The following is a 25,420-nucleotide window of genomic DNA, read 5'->3' as shown; positions in this document are numbered from 1 at the left end:
TCACCCCGGGAATTTATAAAAAATAATCGTCACAGGCGTTGGAATGGAAACTACGAATTGGCAAAGAATCAGATATCAGATATCATCAATTATCCCTAATCGATCTTTCGCAAAATGCCCATACGCATCCGGTACCGCTTGTCTGGAGCACGTTTATTTTTATTTCGCATTTGCAGTATCTTTATTTCAAATTCTCTCAATGCCAGCGCAGGAAGATGAACATACGTAGAATTAACGATGAAAAAAGAGATTAAGATGAAATACCACCAACAAGCGGCGATTTTAACCCTTTCGTTACCTTGGACGAGATATCTCGCGACCCAATACTGGCCGATTAACGCTTTTGACGAGATATCTCGCGATCCGGTAGTAGCTGTATTTATTTCTTCTTTTTAGCTATACGAATAGAATTAGTAATAAAATATATTCATCTAGAATGTCAAAATATTGGTGCTAGAAAGCTAGATTATCGTTAAAGGCGTTAATCCGCTACTCCCGGATTGCGAGATATCTCGTCAAAAGCGTTGATCGGCCAGTATCGGGTCGCGAGATATCTCGTCAAAAGCGTTAATCGGCCAGTATTGGGTCGCGAAATATCTCGTCCAAGGTAACGAAACTGTTAATATCAACTCGCCAAGCCAGAAGCACAGCCGCTGACATCTTAGTCAATAAATTGTAACGAAATAACCCAAATAAAAATATTTCCCCAATGTATAGTAACACTAAACACAGACACGCGAAAATACTAACTGACCGTAAACAAAAAGCTTTTCACTTTCCGCAACTTCCCTTTCACGACCCAGAACTTACGGGACTACCGTGCGACAAGAAGTTTCACTCGGAAACAAAAGAATCCTTCCCAGTCGAAAGTGCGCGTCATCGAAGGCGGCGAGACGAATCCACCCCATAAGCGACGACGGCGTCGTCCGAAGCCATCCGTAGGTGTGCAATGATTTCGAGCGATTTTGCCAAGACGTTGCCCCGACGTCGCGCCTCCCATGCCAAAAGGTCTATCCGCTGACAGTAATGAGTCCTTAACAGCGATCGCCTCGTCACGGGTATCGATGGACTGTCGACTCGCGTTACGAAATAGACCTAGCCCGAGACAATAACGCGAGCCGAGCCACCGCGAAGGATCCTGTCCGAGTATCGGTAACGCCCCTGCAAAGTAGTCCGCACATGTGTCCCCTTAGAGCGAACAAACGAGCTTTAACGTGGCTCAACGACTCGCGAGTGCAATATCCCGGTGCAACGGGTCCCGAGGTCCTGCGGTTTTGCTCTCGACAGGCGTCCCCATGCGACGCGAGGTACACGCGTTCTTTCCACTCGGGAGAGGTACGACGGGCCGCGTATCCTTCTGCGGCGTGTCCCCGTCCCACGGAATATACAGTGTCGCGTTCCTTCGGCTCGGAAATCCTTCACGGGCCTCAACACTCGACGTTACGCCCGATCGGCTCGGCGAACCCGCCAAATCCGGACTCGCCAGGATCTGCAAATTCCGTCCCGGGGCGACATTTTTCTGACCCGGTCGATCGTCGTCGAGCTCGTCATTCTTCGATGCGTGTCCTAGCCGAGGGGGTATTCATTCGGAAATCAGCGAAAACGATTTCATTCCTTGAGAACCGATCGCCTTTGATTTCGTATGATAAACAACAATGCGATTCCGTAACATGTGACGTGCGACACCTTAAAATTGTGCCAATGTTTTGGTGATTTTCAACGATTTCCAACCGATTTCCACGTGATTTCGAGCATTGAAATTCATGACTTCCTGAGTGAATACCCCATCGGTCTTAGGCAATCGTTCGGGCAGCTGGAAACAACGCTACCAAGGTAAAGACCAGGGGTCAAGATTGCTAGAAATCATGATTTCTTTCAAGAAAACAAAAATCGTTGGGTATTTAATCACGGGTCAAATTACAGTTTTTTTTAATTTTTCAATCGTTCGGATAAGCGCATAATTAACAAAGTTATGTTGGATCGATATCATCGAAAAACTATTGTAATTTGATCGCAAGTCGAGAACATGGAAAGTATGACCTGGTACTTCCCATTTTGTGCGCCAGTAGCATCATCTGCAAACGTGGAAAGAATGTTTTCGTGCCAGTACGTTCAAGTATTACGAATACATTGGACGATCGGAAAGCCTTTAAATTGGCGTATCCGTTTACACTTTCCAATAGTTTACTTTACAAAATTAATTCATGTGTACCATTTGTTTGTCTGCGTAAAAATCGGATGATTTTAATTGTGATTTTAATCAAATGATTTAAATGTCAACCCTGCCAGAGATGTACGCCATGAAAGTGTTGCGTCGATTTGAAAAGGGGAAAGCGAAATTGAAATTAATGTTGACGTCTCCCGTGGCGAGTGGTGTTGTTACTTCTAGTTGGAGATGGAAGATATCGGTGTTTAAAAAAATGAACAGCCTCGAGTTTGTCGCTCCCGAGATCCAGCATGTACCCTCGCATTAATGGACATCTCCCTGCGCCCAGAACACGCGTCCTTGCCAATCCGACATAGCATGACAACGCGTATCCTTCTTCGGCGAGTCTCGTTCAATACTCCGAGACGCGATCCTTCGGATCGAAAATCCTTCGCGCAATCGAGGTTACGACCGCGTAATACGCGCTTCGCGGATTAATCCAACCGATCGCGGGAGCATTCGTCACAAACATGGTCATCCTTTTTTCTCCTTTCAACTAGCACAAGGACTCGTCGTACCATCTCGTTTCGTCGCTTGTTAAAAATCGCGTCGATTTAAAAAAATAAGCCGGTTTCGTGTTTGCCATTCTACCGATCCTAGACATTTCAACAGTGTATAAAGACCCCGATGAAATTAACCAGTTAGCTGTGGCGCCCCCTTTTGCGAGCGCGCACCTATACGTGTCGCCGAAATCAAGCGATGACGAGTATACTCGTCAATCACAGAGTAAGTGTCGCTGTTAAGATACTGGATTAAAAAGATGGGTTTATTTGATAAAATTGACACTTTTATTACTAATGTATATTTATTTGGTTAACTTAAACATATATTACATACTTATTAGACGAAAAACGCAAGAGAAATTAAATGCATATGATAGCAAGAATTTAAATTCCTGCTGTGGCGTGGTATTCGGCAAAACAGGGTGTTACACATAATGGGACTTTGCAAATGGAACACCATTTACGGGGCGCATGAGTTTATCTCAAATTATTTATATTTTTTATTCGTTTATTTTATTCCGGCCTGGCCTCAAAATATTCTAAACATCTTGAAATTTGAGAATATGTTTTGTTTTTCTCAAAAATAAAAATTTAAATAGCCAATGGTCCCTACTTTATACGCATGACGAGTATACTCGTCAATACACAAAATCGTGCCACTTCTCCATGACGAGTATACTCGTCAATCACAGTTAACTGGTTAAAATCCCTCCACATAATCAAAAGATTTAATTACCACATTCGGGAAGAATTTCCATGATCCCCCAAAATGCAACCACGAGGAACCGAAAGCATCGGGTCGGCCGCCTCTAAAATTGGGAATCGAAAATCGAAATCCACGGGTACCGATAACGATCCCAGAAAAACCGACTCGAAATCGGTTCCGCGTACCGCAGCGTTTCCGCATCGGGTTCTCGGCCGTTTCCAGGAGCCGAAGAAGGAGGAATGCCTAGAAGAGATCGCCGAGTCGCGGTTACGAGGAGGATCGGAGCCGATTTTCCTTCCCGAGGCATCTCCCCGAGGTCGACTCGAATTGCCCTTGCCGGGGAGGAATCTCTCCTGAAATTTTCACTCATCGGAGCGATCAACCTCGCAATTGAAGTTCCGCGCGTGCGGGGCTCTTCCAGGAACGCATTTGCGAGGACGCGATCGTCGGCCGAGCCGATTCTCGGTTTCTCGCCGCGCGTCGTCTCGACGACTCTCGAATCAATCGGAGACTTCGGAAATGTTCGATTATCCCCCAGAAATGACCGCTTTCGAGTCGGGGCGAATGTGGGCCGATTTCACGCATCCTGGGAGCGTAAGAAACCTGGAATGCAGCCACGAGGACGACCGAAGTGTCTAGCTGGTACTTTCACGGAGAGTTCTCGCGGTTTCCGATCGCGCCTCATAAAGCACGCATCATCGAGCTCGGCTGATGTCTTTATGTCGGAATGCCTTCGATTCCGCAGAGAAAGTCTGCGAGTCCGATTTAAGTGCCCAATATCTTCCCTGCGAACGCCGATTCCCAAGTGCCGCGTGGACGAGTAAAAACAAAACGGACGATATTGAGAAAATTAATGAAAGAATCCGATTGAATCTTCGTCCGAACTGTAAAATTTACGTACAATATACGCCGTCGAAACATTATTACAAATGTATCATTCGGAGCAGCTGTTGAGTTGTAGATTTTTATGTAATCGCTTTAAAAGCAGTTGCTCGAAAAACATATTCATCTTTAATTATCGAATAAAAATGTTGAGATGTAAATTACATTCGAAGGTGACTACGTGGCTAATCGAGTTAATAAATTTCAAAGAGGCGCCGTTGTGTCGGTTTACAAATTTTTTCCAATTTCATTTTTTTTACCGAGGTCGAACACTTGCACTTTTAGTTTGCTCATCTTTTGTTTACTTACAATGATTAGACAAACAACAATCGGCGAGGATGTACGTGGCATATTGTTACATCATTTTCATTTTTAAGTGATAAAGTAAGATATTAATTTCCCAGAGATTGTTAGTTTGGTAGGAGGTGAAATTAATTCGTTCGTTCCCACGGTCATACGGATAACAAAGCGATGTGTCACACATATGTGACGGCTGGGAGCGAACGAGTTAAAGATGTCTACTATTAACAAATCCTTATATTTTCCATAGATCTTGCAAAATATTATGGTGACTTATTGATTAAAACAATATTCATATACAAATGTAGACTATTTGAAAGAGTCCAACTGCTCGGTTCAGTGGTTCTGGATTAAGTGCCCTTTCTGTTAACTGCTCATAGACGTTCTCAGTTCAGCCTTATCGGTTATTTACGCAACAATGACGTCTTCTCGTCCGTGACCCCTGAAATAAAGCCACTCATGGACCTCCGATCATTTTGACGTGGTCCTTTTGTGAATATTCCCTTCATTTTAAAAGATACGAATTATTTACGTTTCCGACTGCATAAAAAATCAAGGTAAAGTTCGAATAGCCGCCATTTTGCCAATTTAAAAAATTCTAAACGTTTCTTTTTTTTTTTTTAAACGAACAAATACTCTATCTCTCGAATGGCACGTTTCATTTTTATGGTGCAATTATGTGAACGACAATCAGCAAATACATAAAGGACAAATTTTCGTCGCCATAACTCGAAAGCGCGAACTCCCCATGCGTACCCGTCGCCCAACAATCGGCTTTCCTTCCATTTTCGGGATCGAACACGGATATTGGAGAAATTCTAATTTCAAGGATAATAATCCATGGCCGGATACATTGCAGCGTCTTCCGTCTCTCTGCTCTAGCTCCCTCTCGAGCGATTAGACGCTTCACGGAACATCGGTTACTTCGAAAACTCAATGTACATTAGGTCCAACGGATGCTCGGCAATACGAATCTAGACCCGTTGAATACCTCGAAGCAATTGAAATCAATCAACGGTTACGCAATTACAGTGAACGACCTTCCTGCCCGCTTGAAATCACTCCTCGCCGCGTTATTCCGCGAAGTGGCGCAATCCTACGAAAATCCGCCGTTTATACAGTTCCGAAAAAATTCGGCCGCGTTTCCTTTTCCTAGCTAATAACGGCGAGGTCCTCCACCAGGAGTCTCATTAGCTGTTTTTGCATAGCTATTTCCTACGTTAATCGACCGGAAATCAATGGCGACCAGTGTAGGAACGGTGCCCACCATTAGGACATCCCGCGCGAGTAGCGAGATCGACCAGGAAGAGCTCGAAGCAGGAATAGGGCGGAGATTCAGAAAGAGAGGATTCAGCTCGAGGCGAGGCATTAGGTAAGTACTCTTTTGGTCTATTTTGCAAGATGCCCTTGGAGGCCTGAAAGGTTCGCCGATGTTGATTAAATTCTTTAAGTGGGCCCATTAAATCCACCGTGGATGCGCAACTTCCCGCCTTCGAATATGAAATACCTTTGAATTATCGCCGTCCGAAGTACTACCTGGCGGGATTGAGAATGTTCAACTTTTAATTCCCCGAGCCCCATCGAGCCGCGTGATTTAAGGCGGAATATTTGTTTATACTCCCAAGCCGACGTTCAGTTAATTAATCGAGCAATAATCGGCGCACAAATTTCCGTACAATTTCGCTAATTAATTGAATAATAATTCGAAAAGAAGATGCCGCAGAAATTCGTGCATTAATTCCGTCACGTCTTGGAGCGATTTATAATACACAAGTTCAATTATTATCATTGCGTGACTCGTTTTACGCCCACGGGGATAAATTCTTCCCGTTTCGGCCGAGATTTCGAGGAAAGCAAGAAAATCCTAATTAATTGAATAATAATTTCGCTAATTAATTGAATAATAATTCGAAGGGAAGATGCCGCAGAAATTCGTGCATTAATTCCGTCACGTCTTGGAGTGATTTATAATACACGAGTTCAATTATTATCATTGCGTGACTCGTTTTACGCCCACGGGGATAAATTCTTCCCGTTTCGGCCGAGATTTCGAGGAAAGCAAGAAAATCCTAATTAATTGAATAATAATTTCGCTAATTAATTGAATAATAATTCGAAGGGAAGATGCCGCAGAAATTCGTGCATTAATTCCGTCACATCTTGGAGCGATTTATAATACACGAGTTCAATTATTATCATTGCGTCACTCGTTTTACGCCCACGGGGATAAATTCTTCCCGTTTCGGCCGAGGTTTCGAGGAAAGCAAGAAAATCCCGGTGGCGTTTCCCTGGTCACCCATCCAAGTACCGACCGTGGTCGACGGTACTTACCCTCGAAGGTCGTTCACATTCACGAGCCTGAAATGGGGCTATGCGAGCCCCTTGTAAGTACCCTCAGGTACGAATGTAACTACGATTTATGCGGTGTAGAATGTAAAAGAAACACCACAAGATGAAACACACCTGGTCGGAGTCTAACCTCCTCTCGCACTCTTTTAGTAATTTCGCATCGAGCGAATGCACGCACGTACGGCGAAAACATGCTCGTTTCTGCGTCCAGTACCGAGCAAAACCGCGGAAGTACCATTAAGCGCGTATTTTCGCGTAAATATCGAGTAACGGTAAATATAAATAATCCCCGTCTCCGCTTGTCCGAATCGAAAGGAAATAAATAATATCTCCATTTACCAAAGCGCTGTTTTCGTGCGTATGCATGTATGTATGTATTTATGCATGTCCGTCACGAAACAAAGGTAACGCATCTCGACGTTTCCGGTTTGTATGTTGAAAATCGCCGATACATGTCCCCCCTAAATCGGGGTCGAGGATGTCAAAAGTTTCATCGGATGAAAAAAATTCCGATCGCATGATCGAGATTCGGCGATTAACCAATTATGATCAAACTCGGCGCGGTCGAGCCACCGCGAAGAGCCGTGCCGCCGAAGCCGGGCGCGTCGGCGCTCGGGGTATATCTAGTTATGAGTATTAAGCGTGAACGTCCAGCTAAATATTGACCGGCAATGAATTTAAATCCAGCTCATTTCCGCGTATTCCAAAAACAACAATGCAAACGTACGCGTTAAGGTGAAGTGAAACATCCTTCAAATCAGTCAATTCGAATACAACACTATTTTTTAAGGGTATTGGACCAAACTGTCCGAAACTTTGACACATCACTCCAGATGATCTAAGAATTGTCCTGACACATTCAAAATTTTGATTTTTTAACAAAATTTTTTAACTCAGTCCAGACCAGAACCAAAATGGCGTCGAGCTCTCATATTTCGATCAATATACAATTATCGAAGGCTCTGATATGAGAATCGAAAGGGTCAGGACAATTTTACGACAATTTAGAACACTCTGGTAATGGATAAACTCGCATTTGAACGGGATAAAGACAAAAAAGTGTTGTATGCGCTTCTTTGCTAAAACGATGGTAATACGAGGTCTCGGAGTGAAAATTTAATTGACCTGGAAATCACAGATGGCGCAAGGGGTCCCTACGCAGTCAATTAGGGCCTCAGAAGGCATGAATCCAGAGGATTTCTGGAGTTTGTCTTCGATTTCTTTATAATTATTGTACGAAAACGACAGGTGGAATATGCCATTTGGTACAATACACAATAATATAAAATCGAACGTCGGCAACGTAGGCATTTAGAAAAATCTTCTTTATCGACGTTGATCAAGTTCCTCGACGTGTTTCACTTCACCTTAAGGGCATATTTGCACGTAACGACCCAACTATAAATACGATTTTGAAATCTCAACGGCCCTCCCCGTTCGCCGGCAACGACTTTTGTTCCACGAGACAATCGCCTTCGGCCGGAAGTTTCTTGAAGATTCCACCGGAAATTGAGGGCAACCTCCCTCGAGGAGATACTCCCGATTACGGGGCTTCCAGCGAGTGGCGAGATCGCGGACGATACGCCGAAGGAGGACTCGAGGAGGAAGAGAGCCGAGAAGCAAAAAAGTAAACACCGGCAGAAGTATGACGTAACGACCCGCAAGTGTAAATGCGATCGCGATCTAAGCTGGGCCGAATGGCCGCGGAGCCAGCTGAATTGCGCTCGTTACGGCAATTACGGCCCCGGTTGCAACAAATTGAAATCGCGACCAAAAGCGCTGGAAGAAGTGCCGCTTGAAATCGTCGTGACTATTATTATCCAAGAATCGAGGAAGGACCGAGATCGCCGAAGAGCCCGCGAGAAAAACCTCTAAATCAGGCGGCGATTTAAATATCGGGGCCCCGACTAGACCCCGGCATGCCATCGACAGGTATCCGAAAGTGATTACGGAATGCCCATTAGGTTTCTACTATGCAAATTAATGAGGGAAATGGACCTGACAATTATTACGTAATGACTCACCGAGCCAAGGCTCCACGTCCGAAGATCGCGTTAGGTGCAGAACGGTACCAGGGAATGGTATCGGTACATCTTCATGGCCCGTCGTTTGCACCACGAGTAGCCAGACAGCTATTGTTAATTGTTCTCCGTGTAGGCGTCTTTCGATCTCGAACCTTGCATGCTCGTCTATGAGCCGTGACCAGAGTCTTCCTGGAAGTTGCGCGGAGAGTAGGTACTACTGATGTTCCATTATAGTAGTTTAGAGGAATCGTGAGGGCGAGCGATATGCGCTGAAGGTAAAGAATGGAAAGGGGTCCAGAAGAGGGTCGGAAGAGGACCAGAAAAGGACCAGAAGAGATCCAATAGGAGCCAGAAAGGAATCAAAAATGAGCCTTAAGGGAATTTTCCCATGAAAACGTTCGAAACATAGGTACTTTTCATAAATCAATGAATGAAAGAAACAAAACGTAAGGTAAAAGACTTTAAGTACTTTTGTAATATATGTTTAAATTATGTAAAAAGTAATTAAGACTGGCCTGATTTAATATATTAAATTACACCAGACTAAATTTTGTTTCAGTCATTTAAACATATATTATTAAAGAGCTTAATGTTTGTTATCTTATGTTGTTTAGTTTCTCTTCTTATTGATATATGAACATTTTTTGAACATTCGCACGAAAGAGTTCCCAGGGAACTCATACCTTTTGACACGGTGAAAATACTCTTTTTGAAAATATGACAAGTGCCTTTTTGCATGCATTGTCGTAAGATATGTCAATAAGTTTCAGCTTCGCATACTTCATATTTTGCACGCGAGTTAACCGGATATGTGGGTACAAAAATGACCATAAATAACTAGATAGAAGCAAAATTACTCAGTTTTAGTTATCTACTAATACTGTTCACCAATGTTTCTTTACTTTGATAAAATTCCTTTTTAAAATTACTGCATGCTATTGGAAATAAATGAAAATGGTAATTTCGAAGCAAGTACTCATCATGACCCTTCTAAAGGCGGAATACTCTCATGTGATCATTTTATCTGAAAATTTATAACAAACAAGGATATACTTCAAAACACGATTCCGAACATAATTCCAACATTCTTCCACGTAAAATGATAAATAATGATATCAATATGTACCTAAAAGAATGGTTAATAACAAGTTTAAACTGTATTAAAATATATTTCATTTTTTCTGTACATCTTTGTGAAAGGGGTAGTTTTAATACCACCAATAGGATCGAGCCCCCTTGAGGTGAAGTGAAATACGTCGAGGAGCTTGATCGACGTCGGTAAAACAGGTTTTTCTAAATACCTACATTGCCGACGTTTGTTTTTATATTGACAGCCGCGTCGAATTATATTAAGTATTGTACTAAATGTCCGAAACCTCCATCCTCTTCTCGAATCGAATCGAAAACTCCATCTGTCGTTTTCGTACAGTAATTATAAAGAAATCTAAGTAGAATTCCATAAATCCCTTGAATTCGTCGTTTCTGAGGCACTGACTGCAGAGGGACCCCCTGCGCCATCTGTGATTTCCGTGTCAACTAAATTTTCACTCCGAGATCTCGTATTACCATCGATTTAGAATAGTAACGCATAAAATACTTTTTTGCCTTCATCCCCTTCAAATGAGAGTTTCTCGAATACCAGGGTGTTCCAATTTGTCGTACAATTGTCCTGGCACTTGCGTTTCTCTTATTAGAGCCTTCAATAATTGGATATCGATCGCCATATGAGAGCCCGACGCCATTTTGGTTCTGGTCTGGGCTAAGTTAAAAAATTGTTTTCAAAAATCCAAATTTTGAAAGTCTCAGGATAATTCTTAGGTGCTCCCGAGCAATGTATCAAAGTTTCAGACAGTTCTATCCAATAACCTTAAAAAAAAGTGTCTTATTCAAGTCGACTGATTTGTGAAGAGTTTCACTTTGCCTTAAGGTGGTAGGAAAGTGATATCCGAGACGTCAGTCGGTCGTGAAGCTTTTCTCCGAACTGGGTGAACCGAATCGTTTAAAACGTTACAACGTAAACATGAAGACTATAAGGAAGATCCTGACAACCATGAAATTTAATTTTTTTTAATAAAAACTTTTAAAAGTGTATATAAACAAATTTTTTTTAAATTGAAATTTCATGGTTGTCAAGAACTTCCTTGTAGCCTCCATACTCACCGTGTAAAGTTTAAAACGCTTCGGTATACCTAGTCGGGAGAAATGTTTCACAAACTAGGCCTCTTTGAGGCCACTTTCAAATCACCTTAAGGTGATATGAAAATGTGATATATACATACCAAAAAGTCAAAATATTTATAAAACTTTTCTCCAAACTGGGTGCACCAAATTATCTACAACTTTAACACGTGATTATGGAGGCTTAAAGGAAGTACGCGCTGCCCCTGAAATTTCATTTTTCAACAAAAAATATCTTTTTTTAGTTCTTGTCCGAGGCAAGTACAACATTTTATTAATATTTTGACTTTTCGTTATGTATGTATCACACATTCATATCACCTTCAGAGTAAGGGCGACGCAATTGCGAAATAATTTCGACGTATCAAGAGGAAGGGCTCACCTTGGCCGGAAGCGAATCTTGGCGAGACGTGTTCCGAATTTGGGACCTTGATGGTCCCAACGGGCCGCGATGCGCCGCAATTGACCCGCAATGACGCCCACAGCCGCGAGCGAACCGCGGCCAAACCGCGACCGAACCGCGGCCGAATCGTGGTCGAACCGCGAGCGATCATCGCGCACCTGCAGCAGCGTTTCAGATTGTTTTAGGGTCAAGCCGAGACGGGCCTTAATAGGTTCCAGACACGCTTCGTGCCTCGCAGAATCTCCACTGGACCGAGTCGCCTGTTAAGGCCCCGGCGGAGGGTCCGTGCGCGGAGCCTTAATGGCTCTAATGCTCCTGCCTCGCTTATGCGAGCTCGAAATGTCTTCAGCCACGGCCAACGCATTTCCCGCGGCCGGCCGCGTACGTAAACGAGATCGGGTCCCGTTTTTACGGGCTTTCATCCGGATCTGGTCCTGGACTCTCGATCCGGATGAAAGCTCGTAAAAACCGATCTCGATCTGTCCATAAATCAGCGACATCGGGGACGCTAAACGGCCCTGGAAATTAAAAAGGGAAACCCGCCGAACGAGGATCGGGAGTGCTCCGAGTGCGACATCGAGATGCGTCCACGGTGCCCGTTTTGCTTCATTTTGCCGACGCTCGGGATCGATGGTCGATCGAGATATCCGCTCGAAATGTCGGTGCAATTATCGCTGGAACGTAAGTAACGCTTGAAAATATTAGAGGCTGCTTTCGAGCGATTTAAAATGTCCCCGAGGCACTTCATCCGCGACCGGCTCGAGACGTTTGCAAATAGGAAATCGACTTCGACGACCCCGTGATAAACGAGCGACGATTTCGCGGCACCTTTCGGAAATCCGTATTACCGGCGAGTTTCCATGGCAGCCAAGTGGCCGGCGTCGCGACGCCGTGCGTCGACCTCGGCGACGGAAATAGAGAACGGCGTGCGAGCGAAAGACCGCGAGTCATTGCCAAGCGTTGAGGAAGATCGATCGAGAATATCCGAATCTCGCCCCCCTTATCCAGTTTTACCGAGGAATGCGGTCTCCTCGAAAAAGCCGAGCTTTTACTTTCGGATGCAAGGATTGCTATCAACACCGAAGCGAATAACCCCCCCAGTCCCAATTCCGGGTCTTTGGCCGAGAGAACTCTCTGCAATCCGAAATACGCGGTACGTTTCATCTCGTACGAGCACCCAATTACCAAGGGTTCGATCACAAAGAGTGACAAAAACTGAGTCGGATGCAAATGATCCGCGGTATCGGTAATATTCATCCGCCCATATTCGCGAGCGACTCTGTTAGCTCGCGAAAATCCTTTTACTTTCTTCCTCGTGGAATCGCTGACACGATGAACTCCATTTTGACAAAGGTATGATCCGCACTAAGTATGACAAAAGATTCGTACGTGCCAATTATAACGATGGATTTAATAAAAACAACACGGGGAGACGGCTTTCGAGATAACCGTCAAAGTCGCCTTTGCGATATCAATAAAAAAAAAAGCAGATTTACTTGAATAAGTGACTTTTTTGGGGAACAAATATTGAAACGGTATCGCAAAGGGACGTGGTTAACGATCGCGGGTGTATTTTTAGCAGTTGTGGTCTACCCCTGTGTATACTAAAATTTTTCACGCGAGCAATCGGAACGCGGAGAGAAATATTTTCGCAGCCCGCGAATTTTTCCGGTGCTTTCGACATTTTTCGCACAAACCCTTCTACGGCCGGAGCAGCACTTTAGGCCTTACCTGTTCCAGTCGCCGCGTCGAGGCACCTTTGTGCTAGACCGAGGAAAAACCTCGGCGGAACTCGTCACCTTTTGGAGACACGGAGAAAGAGTGAGCGAGAGAAGCGAGATGCGACAGTAATTACGAGTCTTTCGAAAAACCCGACCGAGGTACTTATGACCTTTTAAAGTTCGAGATTCACGGTTCGTTCCAGGAAGCCTCGACAGCCCGTAAAAATCCCACCGACTTCCTTTTCTCGCCAGGTTAACGATCCCCGATCAAACGACGACGATCGAGCCGAACCGGTAGGTAATTAGAAGAAAACCGCAGCCATCTAGGTAATTCGCGTTAACTCCCCGCACTGGCAAGGAAATGCGACAAAAGCGTATTTATACCCCCTAAGGCATACCTTCGACAAGAAAAAATAGTGATTCCCACGAAACCGTCCAATCCCGACGCATAAATAAACAAAAAAGTGCGGTATTCAGAGCACGTACATTGCGGCTTACCCGCAATTCCTAAGTGTAATGAGACTTCCAGCCAGCTCCGGTATAACGCCCAAAGTACTTCCGCAACTCGGAAATAATTCAAACGCTGATTCCCCCCGATCGGATGACAAATCGCGCCCTCGTCAATTCTGTGCTCCGCGTTCAATTGTTCTTATCAGGAGCGAGCGTTCGCGTCGCGTTTATCGCGTCTCGCCTCGAATCGGCCATTTTCCGGGATTAATCCGGGGTTAATTCAGGGGCGGTCGTGCGAATACCGAAGAAACACGGCCACGGTGTAACAGAGGTCGGGTAATTCCGCGACTGGTGTACGGGAATAACGCGAGTAACGCACGTACCGCTGACGTACACGCGCACACGACGCACGTGCGCGCCGCGTATAATGTTACCCGCCGGAGAGACGTACGTTGCCCCAAGGGTCGCAAATATAAACAAACCAACGTCTTCCACATGGCTGGTCGAACGAGTATTATCATCGCACCAAACCTATACGCACGTACACCGGTACACGAAGTGAGACGGAAGACGGGCCGAGAAGAGGAAGAGAGAGGTTGAACGGTCGCGCGGTTCTTACAGGACGAGCTGACCCGAGGGAAGTCCTGCTCGGTTCGCGTCCTGTTACTAATTGGGCCAAGCTATGCCGGAAGGACCCTTTTTTTCCCCGCCGATTGCTAAGTTCCTCTAGGATCCCCGACTAGCTTCTCTATGCCCTCAAATTGCGCTAATCAGAGGTAATTACTCTCCATTGCGCCGCGCTCAAAACGCGTCCGAGATTTTCCAGCGAGAAATATCGCAGCGGAAATCGACACCGACTGAACGTGCACCTTGGCAATAGAAATTATCTGACATATATATTTCGCGAAGCATTAAGTAAAATGGCATCGTTCCGCACGTGGGCGTACCTACTAAGACAAATTGACAAAACTTTTGTATAAATTATTTCTGCAGTGGTGGTTAAGTTGACGTGAAAGTGGCGTCGAATAGGTTTCGTTTATGAAACTGTTCTCCGAACTGGGTTTACCAAATCGTATTAAACCTTACAACGTAAATATGGAGACTATAAGGAAGGTCCAGACCCTCGTGAAATTTCAATTTCTTATTATTTGTTTATAGATATTTTTAAACTTTTGTATAAGAAATGAAATCTCATGAGGGCCAGGACCTTCCTTGTAGACTCCATATTCCACGTTGTCAAATTTGAAACGATTCGGTACGCCCACTTGAGGGAAAAGTTTCATGAACCATCGACCCCTCGGATACCACTTTCACATCCCCTTAAGGCGCTACGTTTGCTTGAAGATTTTGAAAATCTGAGTGCACGGGAAGGCCGATAAACGGTGAGATAAATTTTTTTCTCAAGTTCAATAAAACTGTCGTCCCGCTGAAGCGGTGAGTTCGGAAGACGTCCGTGAGCGTGGCAAGAAACTTTACGATTATCTCGAGATATCGAATCGAAGCTCGATCTGGCCGGTGCGACGAATAAGAAGGTCTTCATTTGGCATCGAGCCCGATTGAATTTTTCCGGGAGAAATCCGCAATCGAGCGAGCGAGAAGGTACTATCGTCGGCAAAAGAGTTACGTAGGCGAAGGGGCTCGTATCGAAGCCGGGGCATCTGGTCTTGTGCTCCTAGCATGCAGATTCCCTCGTATATCAAGGATCTTTCCACGATCCCGATCAGGATCCCCGCTTTCCAGCGGGCTCGCCGATCCTGTTTGATCGCGGCGAATCGAGAGCGTGAGTTAGTCGCGTCCGAGGGTATATCGAGGGATATCTCTACGTCCGCCTGTAGAAGGTAGGTACCTACAGAGGTACGTACAGAGGTACGTAAAGAGGTACCTGCAGAGGTACCGGGAATCCGCAGGATCCCTAGGACTCGTGGCGAGCGAATCGAGAAACGTGAGAGCGTCGCCGATGAAAACGCATAACGCCGATACGCGCGCGCATTAAAGAGGAGTATCGAAGAGAACGAGAGGGGGTGAAGAAAGAGTAAACAGCCGGGAAAAAGGAACGCGTAACGACGCCTTACGAGGCTCGTAAAAGTCGCCCCGGGGCCGCGATTCTCATCGATGAAGTCGCGATATTCGCCCGTTCGACGCCTCGTTAACGGCCCTCGATATCATCCTTATCCTATCCCGCGAGTCCGGATCGCCGTTTGAGCGAAAGTCCCCATTCACAGGATGAAGTTCCACTCCTTATCGACTGACGGAATTCCTCTTGAATACTCGATTCTGGGTGGAGGAGGCCGAGTACAATTGTAACACTTTTAAATGGATTTTGACGCATTACTCAGCAACACCAAAGAAAATGTCGTGTTGCAGTCGTCGCTTCAGTAATACAAAATTAGTCACTAAACTGTAGTTACCTTCGTTACAAATATGTAAAAAAAAAAATGATTCAAGTTAGAGTTAACGCATGTACCCACAACGAGTACGATTGTTACACACCAAGATAATGAAAATAATACGAATTCTTCAAAATAAGACAAATAAAATCTTCTTTCGCTAATAACTCGTGAACAAAAATGAAGAAATCCGTTGGAAAGGGAACGCTAACCATAACTGATGTATTCCGAGTCATCGCAATTTGTGCAGTAAAAATATAAATCCCCTAATTTGTGAGTGTACACGCCTCATGAGCCCACGTTTGCAGACATGGCACTGTGTTCGTGTACACGTACGCATGTATGAACATTTTTAAGCAATTTTGTACATAAATGTTTGACTTACAATTCGGACCGACGTTACAATAGAACCCTCTCCCCTATATTTAATATTTGATTGTTTTTTCCAAACATATCGTCTAACCCCGAAACTCTTACACATAATTAAAAATCAATGTCGAAGCTTTGTCCCCCGCGCTAAACGATTACCACGCTCCTACACCTATAGATGATATTAGGAAACGAATAAGAAATTATTATTTTACTAACAAGCCTCAGAAATAGGAATACTAATACTCCCCACATACCACCTCAAATTGATTGGCCACTTTTTGCGGGATCATGTGAAATAACTTTGAACAAACATAAACAGTATTGCCAATTTTGTTTGCAAATATCTAACATACTGCTAACCAATGTTGTAATTGTACTACATTACACGTGCACGGATCCCTCTTATATATAAACGTGTACATAAAACGTGTACATGGTGTTGCCAGAATTTTTTATTGTAAGTATCTGACGAACTCATAACCAATATTACACTTTTGTCCGATCCCTTCTGCATACAAACGTGTACATAAAAATATCTTTTAATTTTAACGAATCGAATTAATCTTGGAGTATTTAAGGTGAAGTGAAACACGTCGAGGAACTTGATCAACGTCGATAAAGAAGATTTTTCCGACGTTCGATTTTATATTGACAGCTGGGTCGAATTATATTGTGTATTGTACCAAATGGCATATTCCACCTGTCGTTTTCGTACAATAATTATAAAGAAATCGAAGTAAAACTCCAGAAATCCTCTGGATTCATGCCTTCTGGGGCCCTAATTGACTGCGTAGGGACCCCTTGCTCCATCTGTGATTTCCAGGTCAATTAAATTTTCACTCCGAGACCTCGCATTACCACCGTTTTAGCAAAGAAGCGCATACAACACTTTTTTTGTCTTTATCCCGTTCAAATGCGAGTTTATCGATTACCAGAGTGTTCTAAATTGTCGTAAAATTGTCCTGACCCTTTCGATTCTCATATCAGAGCCTTCGATAAATGTATATTGATCGAAATATGAGAGCTCGACGCCATTTTGGTTCTGGTCTGGACTGAGTTAAAAAATTTTTTTGAAAAATCCAAATTTTGTATGTGTCAGGACAATTCTTAGATGATCAGGAGTGATGTGTCAAAGTTTCGGACAGTTTGGTCCAATACCCTTAAAAAAAAGTGTTGTATTCGAATCGACTGATTTGAAGGATGTTTCACTTCACCTTAATGGGCGGTTTCGGGACTGGGAAATGTAACGATACCCGGAACCGAAATTTTTCGGTCCTTTTCAGGCATGGGCGCTGCGGATAAGCTGCATAAACTCGGCTAGCTGCAGGGCGAGGTTCGGCTGAACTCTAGGCTACCCTACTGCATCGATAGGCGTCACCCAGCGGAAATTATTGCCGGGACGACGGCGTGAATACCGGCGGACTTTAATGCTACTAGAGGAATGCAGCGTCCCCGGAGCAACTAGTTACATGCACATTGCACAACTAGTCACTGTCTCGCCATACGTACGGTTGCGTGCATCCATAACGAGGGGAAAAAATGCCGCCGCCTTCGGTGCGAGAATAGAAACGCCCGCGCCAGGGAATAAAATATAAATAATCCGCAGGAAGGTTTCAGGAGCGAAGCTGCGCCCTGGATCCGACTGCACCGAGAGGCAAGGACCCTGGACCAAACCTTCCTATCTCGACCAACGCAAGAAATTATTGATCTGTCGGAGACGTTAAGAGGCAACTGACGAGCAATCACGGGGAAATTTGCGAAAATACGCGCGTGGTTGATTTAACGTCCACGACGCCGTCTCCATCTTCGGCGAATATCGCCTGAAACCCGTTTCAAAACAGAAAGCGATGCATAACACAATGTCGGGTAACATTTCCCAATAACGCGTTAGCATGCAGATCCCTTTTCCATGTTTCTCCCCGAGTCGGCAAGATGCAAAAGAAAGAAAGATACAGATCTCGTAACTGAACATAACATGGGCAGGAAAAGGAACACGTTTTCTATGACTTCTCTATCGATCGACTTGGAAAATGTCTCACCGCAGCTTCTTTCCATTTCCAATCGAGATACTTTTTCCAACAATTTTCAAGAACGTGTCTCCTCTTAGTATCCCCTCTCCGTCAGACGAATTTCATAATTCCCATGTGAATAATAAATAGGATCAACCGAGGATCAACAATGCCCCTTGATAGAAGCGTTTCTGCGTGCATTCGAGTTAGAAATATTAATTTCAGGAAACATGTATCACGGACGATTTTATTTTACGTAGACTGTGGTCTCATTTTTTCCCTTGAAGACGAGGAAGCCTGACCGTATCGCAGATTTCACACGACACGTGAGAGATGCCAGCTAAATCCTCTCTCGTCTCTACAATGCAGCCACTTTTTCGTGGCGCATGCATCCAACGGAAGCTGCACTCGTTATCTCAAGCCGCGCGTACACGCGTCTTTGACGTCCAGCCTAAGATAAGTCCGGTCCGTGAGACAGGATGCACGGGAAGCACGTCGCGCATGCAGGATGCGACTGCCGCAAGCGTCTAATGGAACTGCATTAGGGTCGATACATGCGGCGCTGCAGCGCTTGTCGCCCCGGTAGACGCACAAACCCAAATAGACTGCACCAAGTTGAACTTCTAGCCATTCATCCGATCGCTCGTTAATTTCATTCTTTATCTAACAATTAAGCTAATTTAATTTAAAAAAAAAATAAACGAGATTACAAAAGACAAAATTACAGAAAAACGAGATTCAAGACAAAAACAAAGTTAGGTACTATTGATAGACAGGAATAAAAAAAATGAGCAACATTTTTAACTTTCCATTCCCGTCATTATTTTCATCACTTTCGTTATCCCCCTGGGTACACTTTGTCTAAACCCTTTTTCTTTGCCGTGGGCGATTAAAATAATATGATAAAGTTCGGAGCTACTTTTCAAGATCTCTGCTACACTGTTCAGTAGCCTTCGAATTTATATGTTAAAAGTTGTATTAATAGCGATCAAAATATTTGCAAAGAATATTAGGGGTCAACAATTCTCTTGTACCCCAAAAAGACCCAGAAAGGTCAAGGTGGGTCAATGTCAACCCAGAAACTCGGCCACTGGTTAACTTCTTAGAAATTGAAATTAAATAACAGACACGGACCCTTTCATATCACGCGATCTCACACTTACAACCGCGTCATAAGAAGTTTCGCTTCAAGTAAGTAGAAAACAAGCAAATTCATGCACACGAACACGAGCTGCCTAGAAGCATGAATGGCTTCACTGATTGAAGCTGTTGACTTATTAACGCGTTCCCTGCATCAAGAATGAAGGTCCCCCAAAAAGTCCCCAACAAAGCACGCGATCTTTCTCACGCGAGGCAGCTACCTGTCTTCGACCGCCCGTAAGAATAAAAGCCGTATCTTTCTCCTCTCTCTTTAACTCGGCCCTAAATCCAACCCATCGCCCTCGTCTTTCTCAACTCCACGTCTTAAAATCCGGGAACGGATCGCATCCTGCCGAAAGGACCTTGGAGGGATTTTTCTGAAAATTGCACGGAGCGCCGAGACGTTAGGGGCCTAATTTTAGGAAGGAACCTGCAGCTGCCGAGGGATCGCATTCCAGGTACACGTGCAGCGATCTCCAGGTAGTAGGTGTGGGAACTTTATTTACCCTCGTGGGCAGAAGATAGAGAGAGCGAGAGGATGCATCTCCATTGTTCGGCATCGCGTCTCGCGAGGGTTGACGGGCCCTCGCATCTTTCGAGGATACATCCACCCTCGGGATTCCTACCTGAACGAAGGACATCCCAACCTATTTGGAAGGACCCGAGCCCAACATTTTGGACGCGGGAAATCCCGCAAACACCGAGATGGCATATTACGTTATGCAGCTATGCAGACGGCCTCGTCATATGTGATTACTCCACGCTGCGCAAGGCCACCACACGGTGACAGGACCTCTCCTCTCCGCGAAAACCTTGGAAATCTCGGAGGTGTCATTTAAAATCCGACCGATGGTCCAGGAGAAGCAAAAAGGCGGCAAGAAAGCGGCAAAAAAGCCGCAAAAAAGGACTCGCGACAAAAGACCCCGGGTTCAAGCGGGGTCAAACCGATGCGATTTGGTTTATGGGCGAGGGCGCGAGCGCCCTCCGCATTTATTGTATTTCTCGGGTGATTTACGATCCCCGGGGGAGGTTTCGCGAGTTCCTTTTTTTTTCCCCTCTCTGCTCCTCTTTCCACCCGAGACGCCTTATGCAGGCAGCGCGGGGGGAAATTTTCTTAAGCAGCGGCCGGAATTCGCGTTTTTTTCCCGAGACCGCGCTTTCCTCCAGAAGAGACGTCTTCTCGCGGCTGCACCCCGAGAAGGATCGGAAAGTCATTCGTGGGAAAAAGTCCGCATTACGCTGATTCCGCAACGTTACGATCCCATTTCCGTCGATCTTTACGACTTTGCGAAAAAAAAAAGAAAAAACACCGCAAGACGTTACCAGCGCGGTTATCCCTGAAGCCCGGTTATTCCCGCAAGCCCAAAAAGTCGTCCCCTGGAGATGTCCCGCAGGGAAGCGAAGCGTGAAAAATCTCGTTATCGAAATTCCAGATGCCCCCTCGAATACATCAGCGCGGTCTTCCTCCTCCCACTCGTCGGTCACGGATTCATCCCGCCTCCATTACGAGAGATGAGAAAATCATCCTGACCTTGTAGAAAAACATCCAAAGAATTCCATATAGGAGCCATTAACGGTCTTCCGGCACACGTGCGTGGCTAAGGTCGACATCGGGTTCGAAGGTACCATTTCTCAAAACACATCAGCGGCGCTCGCTTAATTACCGAAACAATCATCGAGCACCCCGGGCCGCTCGTACCTTCCGGCGTTCGACACCCCCGCAACGCAATCAAAGATAACAGGATTTTGGAATAAATCTTCCCAAGAACAACAAAGCTCCCCCGGGGCTAGGAAATTTCAACAAACGGTCGTACCTCAAACGGTTATCAACGAAACCTAGCATCCCCGGTCATTAGTCATGAATCCACCTACCGGCCGCTACAAGTGAGGAGAAAATCGTCTTAGCCTTATAGAGGATGCCCGAAGAACGGAATCCATAAATCTTGCGGTGCACGTGCACGCTCTAGGCTCGACGCAACGCCCAAATAATGGTTTCCTTTTCCTTTTCTCAAATCCGCGTCGGTTTCGTAACCGCGGACGCGGGATCTATTTCCGTCGCGATTACATGGTAAAAATGTTATATCTGAAAATAATTAACGAAGCGCGTGCTTAACTTCGCTAAGTTGTCTTCTGAAATTGCGGTAATTAAAATCGAGCGACACCGTTCGCTTACGAGGAAAGTATCCAAGCTGTACCTCATTGATTTTGTTGGTTCCGACATATGTTGCGGTACATGAAAAAAACAAGGAACGTGTAACTTTTATAGGCTAATTCACTTTTATAGGCTGATTTCCGACTTTAGGCGACAAGACCCGCCCAGAGTCCATCTCAAAAATGGCTTTTTCGACACTTTCTCATACACGGAATTGCATGATATATTGTTGGTTAAAACTGAAGAAATCGCAGATATTCCGTGTCAAGAAATATCGTTCCATTTACGAGAAAATGTCGAAAAACCGTTTTTAGAGATCAATTCCGAAGGCGGTCCTCACTCTTTAAGGTGTTATGAAAGTATAATATATATGAAAAAGTCAAAATATTTGTAAAACTTTTCTCCGAACTGAATGCATCGAATTATTTGAAACTTTAGCACGTAATTATAGAGATCCTAACGAAGGTCGTGAAACTAGCGAAATTTCATTTGCCGAACAAAAAATTGTTTATTTATCCCGGACAATAACCAAGAAAAGCATTTCTTTTCGAAAAGTGAAATTTTTTGAGTTTTAATACCTTTGTTGGAGCTTCCATAATCACGTATCAAAATTTGAAATTATTCGGAGCACCCAGTTCGGAGAAAAGTGTTATAAATACTTCGACGTTTATATGATATGAATATGTCATACCTACATACATACATCCATATATATACATGTACATATATACGTATATGTATATACATGTATGTGACCTTTTCATATCACCTGAAACTCATGAATTCACCCGCCCAAAACAAATACGCGTTTCCCATTTTTCGATGTACCGCGCATACATCAGAACCCACAAAATCGGTGAAATACCCCTAAAGATACTTCCTTTACGAGTAATCACTCTGAGACACTATTTCAGCAATAATTCACCGAGGCAAATCATTTCTTGGCGTACGAACAATCGATACGCAATAAAAACGATCGTGCATCGAGTGATAAAAACTCCCAAGCTCTAACAAGCCGATATCAAAAACTCACCCTTGTCGATGCGTGCGTTCTCCTGACTGTCCAGCGGTTCAACGAAGCATCTGCGACCGTCGACCTCCCGATTATCGGTCGCGAACCCTTGCGCGGAGAGGAAGGGCGACAAAAACTCGCGTGGTACGAACTTTTAAAACTAGGGGAGCCCTCGGTCCCGCCTCGGGCCGGCACTCAAGCGCGGAGGCAACGGCACGACGCCGGGGCCAGGGCGCGGGGCAGCGGAGCGTCGACGCGACCCTCGGCACAGCGATCATTAATCATGATTACGGCGCGATCCCTAGCGCACCTTGCGACCCGCGGGCGGGGCGGAGCGAAGACGGTGCGCGTCCTTCACCGAGTTCCGCTCGGCCTCGAGGAACTGGCGGGTATGCCGCGGAGGATCGGCCGAAAGCTCGGGGCGCGCCGCCGGCAGCGCCGCCGCGCGGCGCGGAGTCGAACTCACCGTGGGGTCGGCGACGTCGGGAGTCAGCGCGCGTCCATGGCCCGCGCGGGCTCGGCGACGGCCAATGGCAGGTGCGGTCCTCTTCCGCCGGAACGCCGGCACCCCGGAACCGGGTGTCGACGCGAGCTCTGCCTCCGGCGCGACTCTCCTGCCTCGAGATCCGATCGAGGCGCTATCGAACATCGACCAACTTCCGGCGATCGCTGGGCCCGGCGGCGCGGTGGCGCGGACTGCGGCGTGGAGCGACGAGCGGGAGCAGAGAGCGCACGGAGAGCGTGACCGCCTCGATCGATGTCTGTGCGCAGACTGCCCGCACCTCGAGCCGTGTAGGCCCGCGTTCGTCATGTCCCGCGCCCTCCCCTCCCCCCTCCGCGGGTCCTCCTCTCTCCCTCTCGCGCGCACAAGCCGACGCTCTTTCTCTCTCTCTCTCCCTCTCGCTGCGCGGCCGCTCTTGGTCTACGCCACTGGAAACTTATAATGCCGCGTGTTTACTCATTTGGTCCCCCCTCGCGACCCCGTTAATTGCCCGCCCGGAGGACCTTTGATTAATGGCAGGCCCTACGAGCGGTTCCCGTAATCGGCGGACCCGTTAAATTCGACCCTCCGCGACCTCCGCAACCCGCCGCGACCCCGGGGGTGAGACCGGGGATGCCCTCCCGGCTTTAATCGGCCTGCGGGGATCGCTTTGAGGATTTGACCTCTGATTTACGGCGGCGAGCCGTCCTTCGCTCGTACCCGAGATACGCCGACGCGGCGGACTCTTCCGGGGAGTTAAAGGGACGGTCCAGTGCTCGGCTCGGCGAAAGGACCTCAGGCCTCCATTGACGAGCGATACCGCTGACGGAAATTCGCGTTGACGAGGAGGATAACGCGCGATTCGGTTGTACAGGGTGTGGCGGAATAGTGCCCATGGTTTGTATCGCTATCCTCGTTGACAATGCCATCTAAGGCTCGTCGTCGTACCTCAATTTTTGGGTTAATAGACGAGTTTCAGCGATTTGAAGATTAATTGAAATATAGCCGACCATGAGCGTCGATTAGCGAATCACGAATTAGGGAATAGTACGTCGTTAATTGTCTTACTCTTTTGCCGGAACGCCGGTGATACGCATTTGGCTAATTAACCGGATGCACCGTAGAAAGAAATTGTTTACGACTTTTCGATTCCATTTTCGTAATGGATATAGCGATGTATAAACCGTCTCGCAACGCTCCCTTTACGAGCAATATCGCTGCTGATGGAACTTCGAATTTGATAAAATTAAAAAATATAAAGCAATTAAGGACGAACGTGGTATACAGCAACCACTCCGTGTTACCCTATCCAATAGCGATGACAGTATTAGAAAGAAAATCAAATATTGTACCGAACAGAGATAATTGAACGGATAATAAAAAAGGGGCGAAGTGCGCGGAAAAACGTGAAGTAATGATAGACACGTGTACTGAGAATGACGAGGTAAAACTAATTGGGAAATATATTTGAAATATGAGTTCATTGCATTATTGCCCTCATAATATTGTAATATGTTAATAGTATGTACAAAACTCAACTCCTATTGTTAGGCCCGGTTCCACAACCCGAAGTAATTGGAATTTACAGCAGGTTTAAACCGCGGGTAAATCGGGTAGACTTCGGTTAACTTCAATTAAGTATTTAAAATTGAGACTTCTGAGGTTTAATCGAGTCTAGATCTAATACTCGTTTTCATCTGAATTCTACAAAAACGGACATACGTACATATTTGAGGTCTAAATGAGACTAAATTGATTGATTCATATCTTCCTGCCTAAAATTCGCGTATTATACTCCAAATACCCCAAGCCTCGTCCGTGTGGTTTATATAAGGTAAAAATACTAACCTCGGGAAGGGGGTTAATACACAAATCAGTTATATAGAGTTATCAAAGGCTATAACCCTTTCGCTATGAGTGTTAAATTATATTTAAGTTCCCGTGTAACTTTGGGAATGAAGTTCTTTGTTTTCTTAATGCGCGTACACCGCGTTCTGTGTTTACAAATTACACTTTCCCTTTTAGGACTTCTGAGGCGGAAAAGTGCGGCCGTCGAGGTTACCGGTGAGCCGAGTACCACGGAAAGTAGCTTGCGAAGGGTAATAATAATTTCAGTGCCGGCGATTTCGTAAACAACGTAGGAGT

At 45.4% G+C, this 25,420-nt stretch overlaps 1 protein-coding gene across 5 annotated transcripts in view; it reads right to left on the bottom strand.

Annotated features, from left to right (window-relative positions):
* Nucleotides 1-23,552, bottom strand: part of LOC105704494 — a 90,533-nt gene extending 66,981 nt beyond the window's left edge. For 2 of the 5 annotated variants that reach the window (XM_012433762.1, XM_012433766.1), the window contains exon 1: nt 23,261-23,552. The gene's annotated coding sequence lies outside the window, so the exon portion shown is untranslated. Of the gene's footprint in view, nt 1-13,282; nt 13,720-13,770; nt 14,072-22,815; nt 23,177-23,260 lie in introns of those variants that run through there. The other 3 variants (XM_012433761.2, XM_012433765.1, XM_012433763.2) reach the window with 3 other exon arrangements.
* Between the last annotated feature and the right edge of the window lie 1,868 nt (nt 23,553-25,420).

This window comes from Orussus abietinus, unplaced genomic scaffold, assembly GCF_000612105.2.
Source record: "Orussus abietinus isolate OABI.00-Male unplaced genomic scaffold, Oabi_2.0 scaffold52, whole genome shotgun sequence".
Lineage (NCBI taxonomy): Eukaryota > Metazoa > Arthropoda > Insecta > Hymenoptera > Orussidae > Orussus > Orussus abietinus.
The sequence above is the reverse complement of the archived record's forward strand: the minus strand, read 5'-3'. Positions and strand labels throughout refer to the sequence as shown.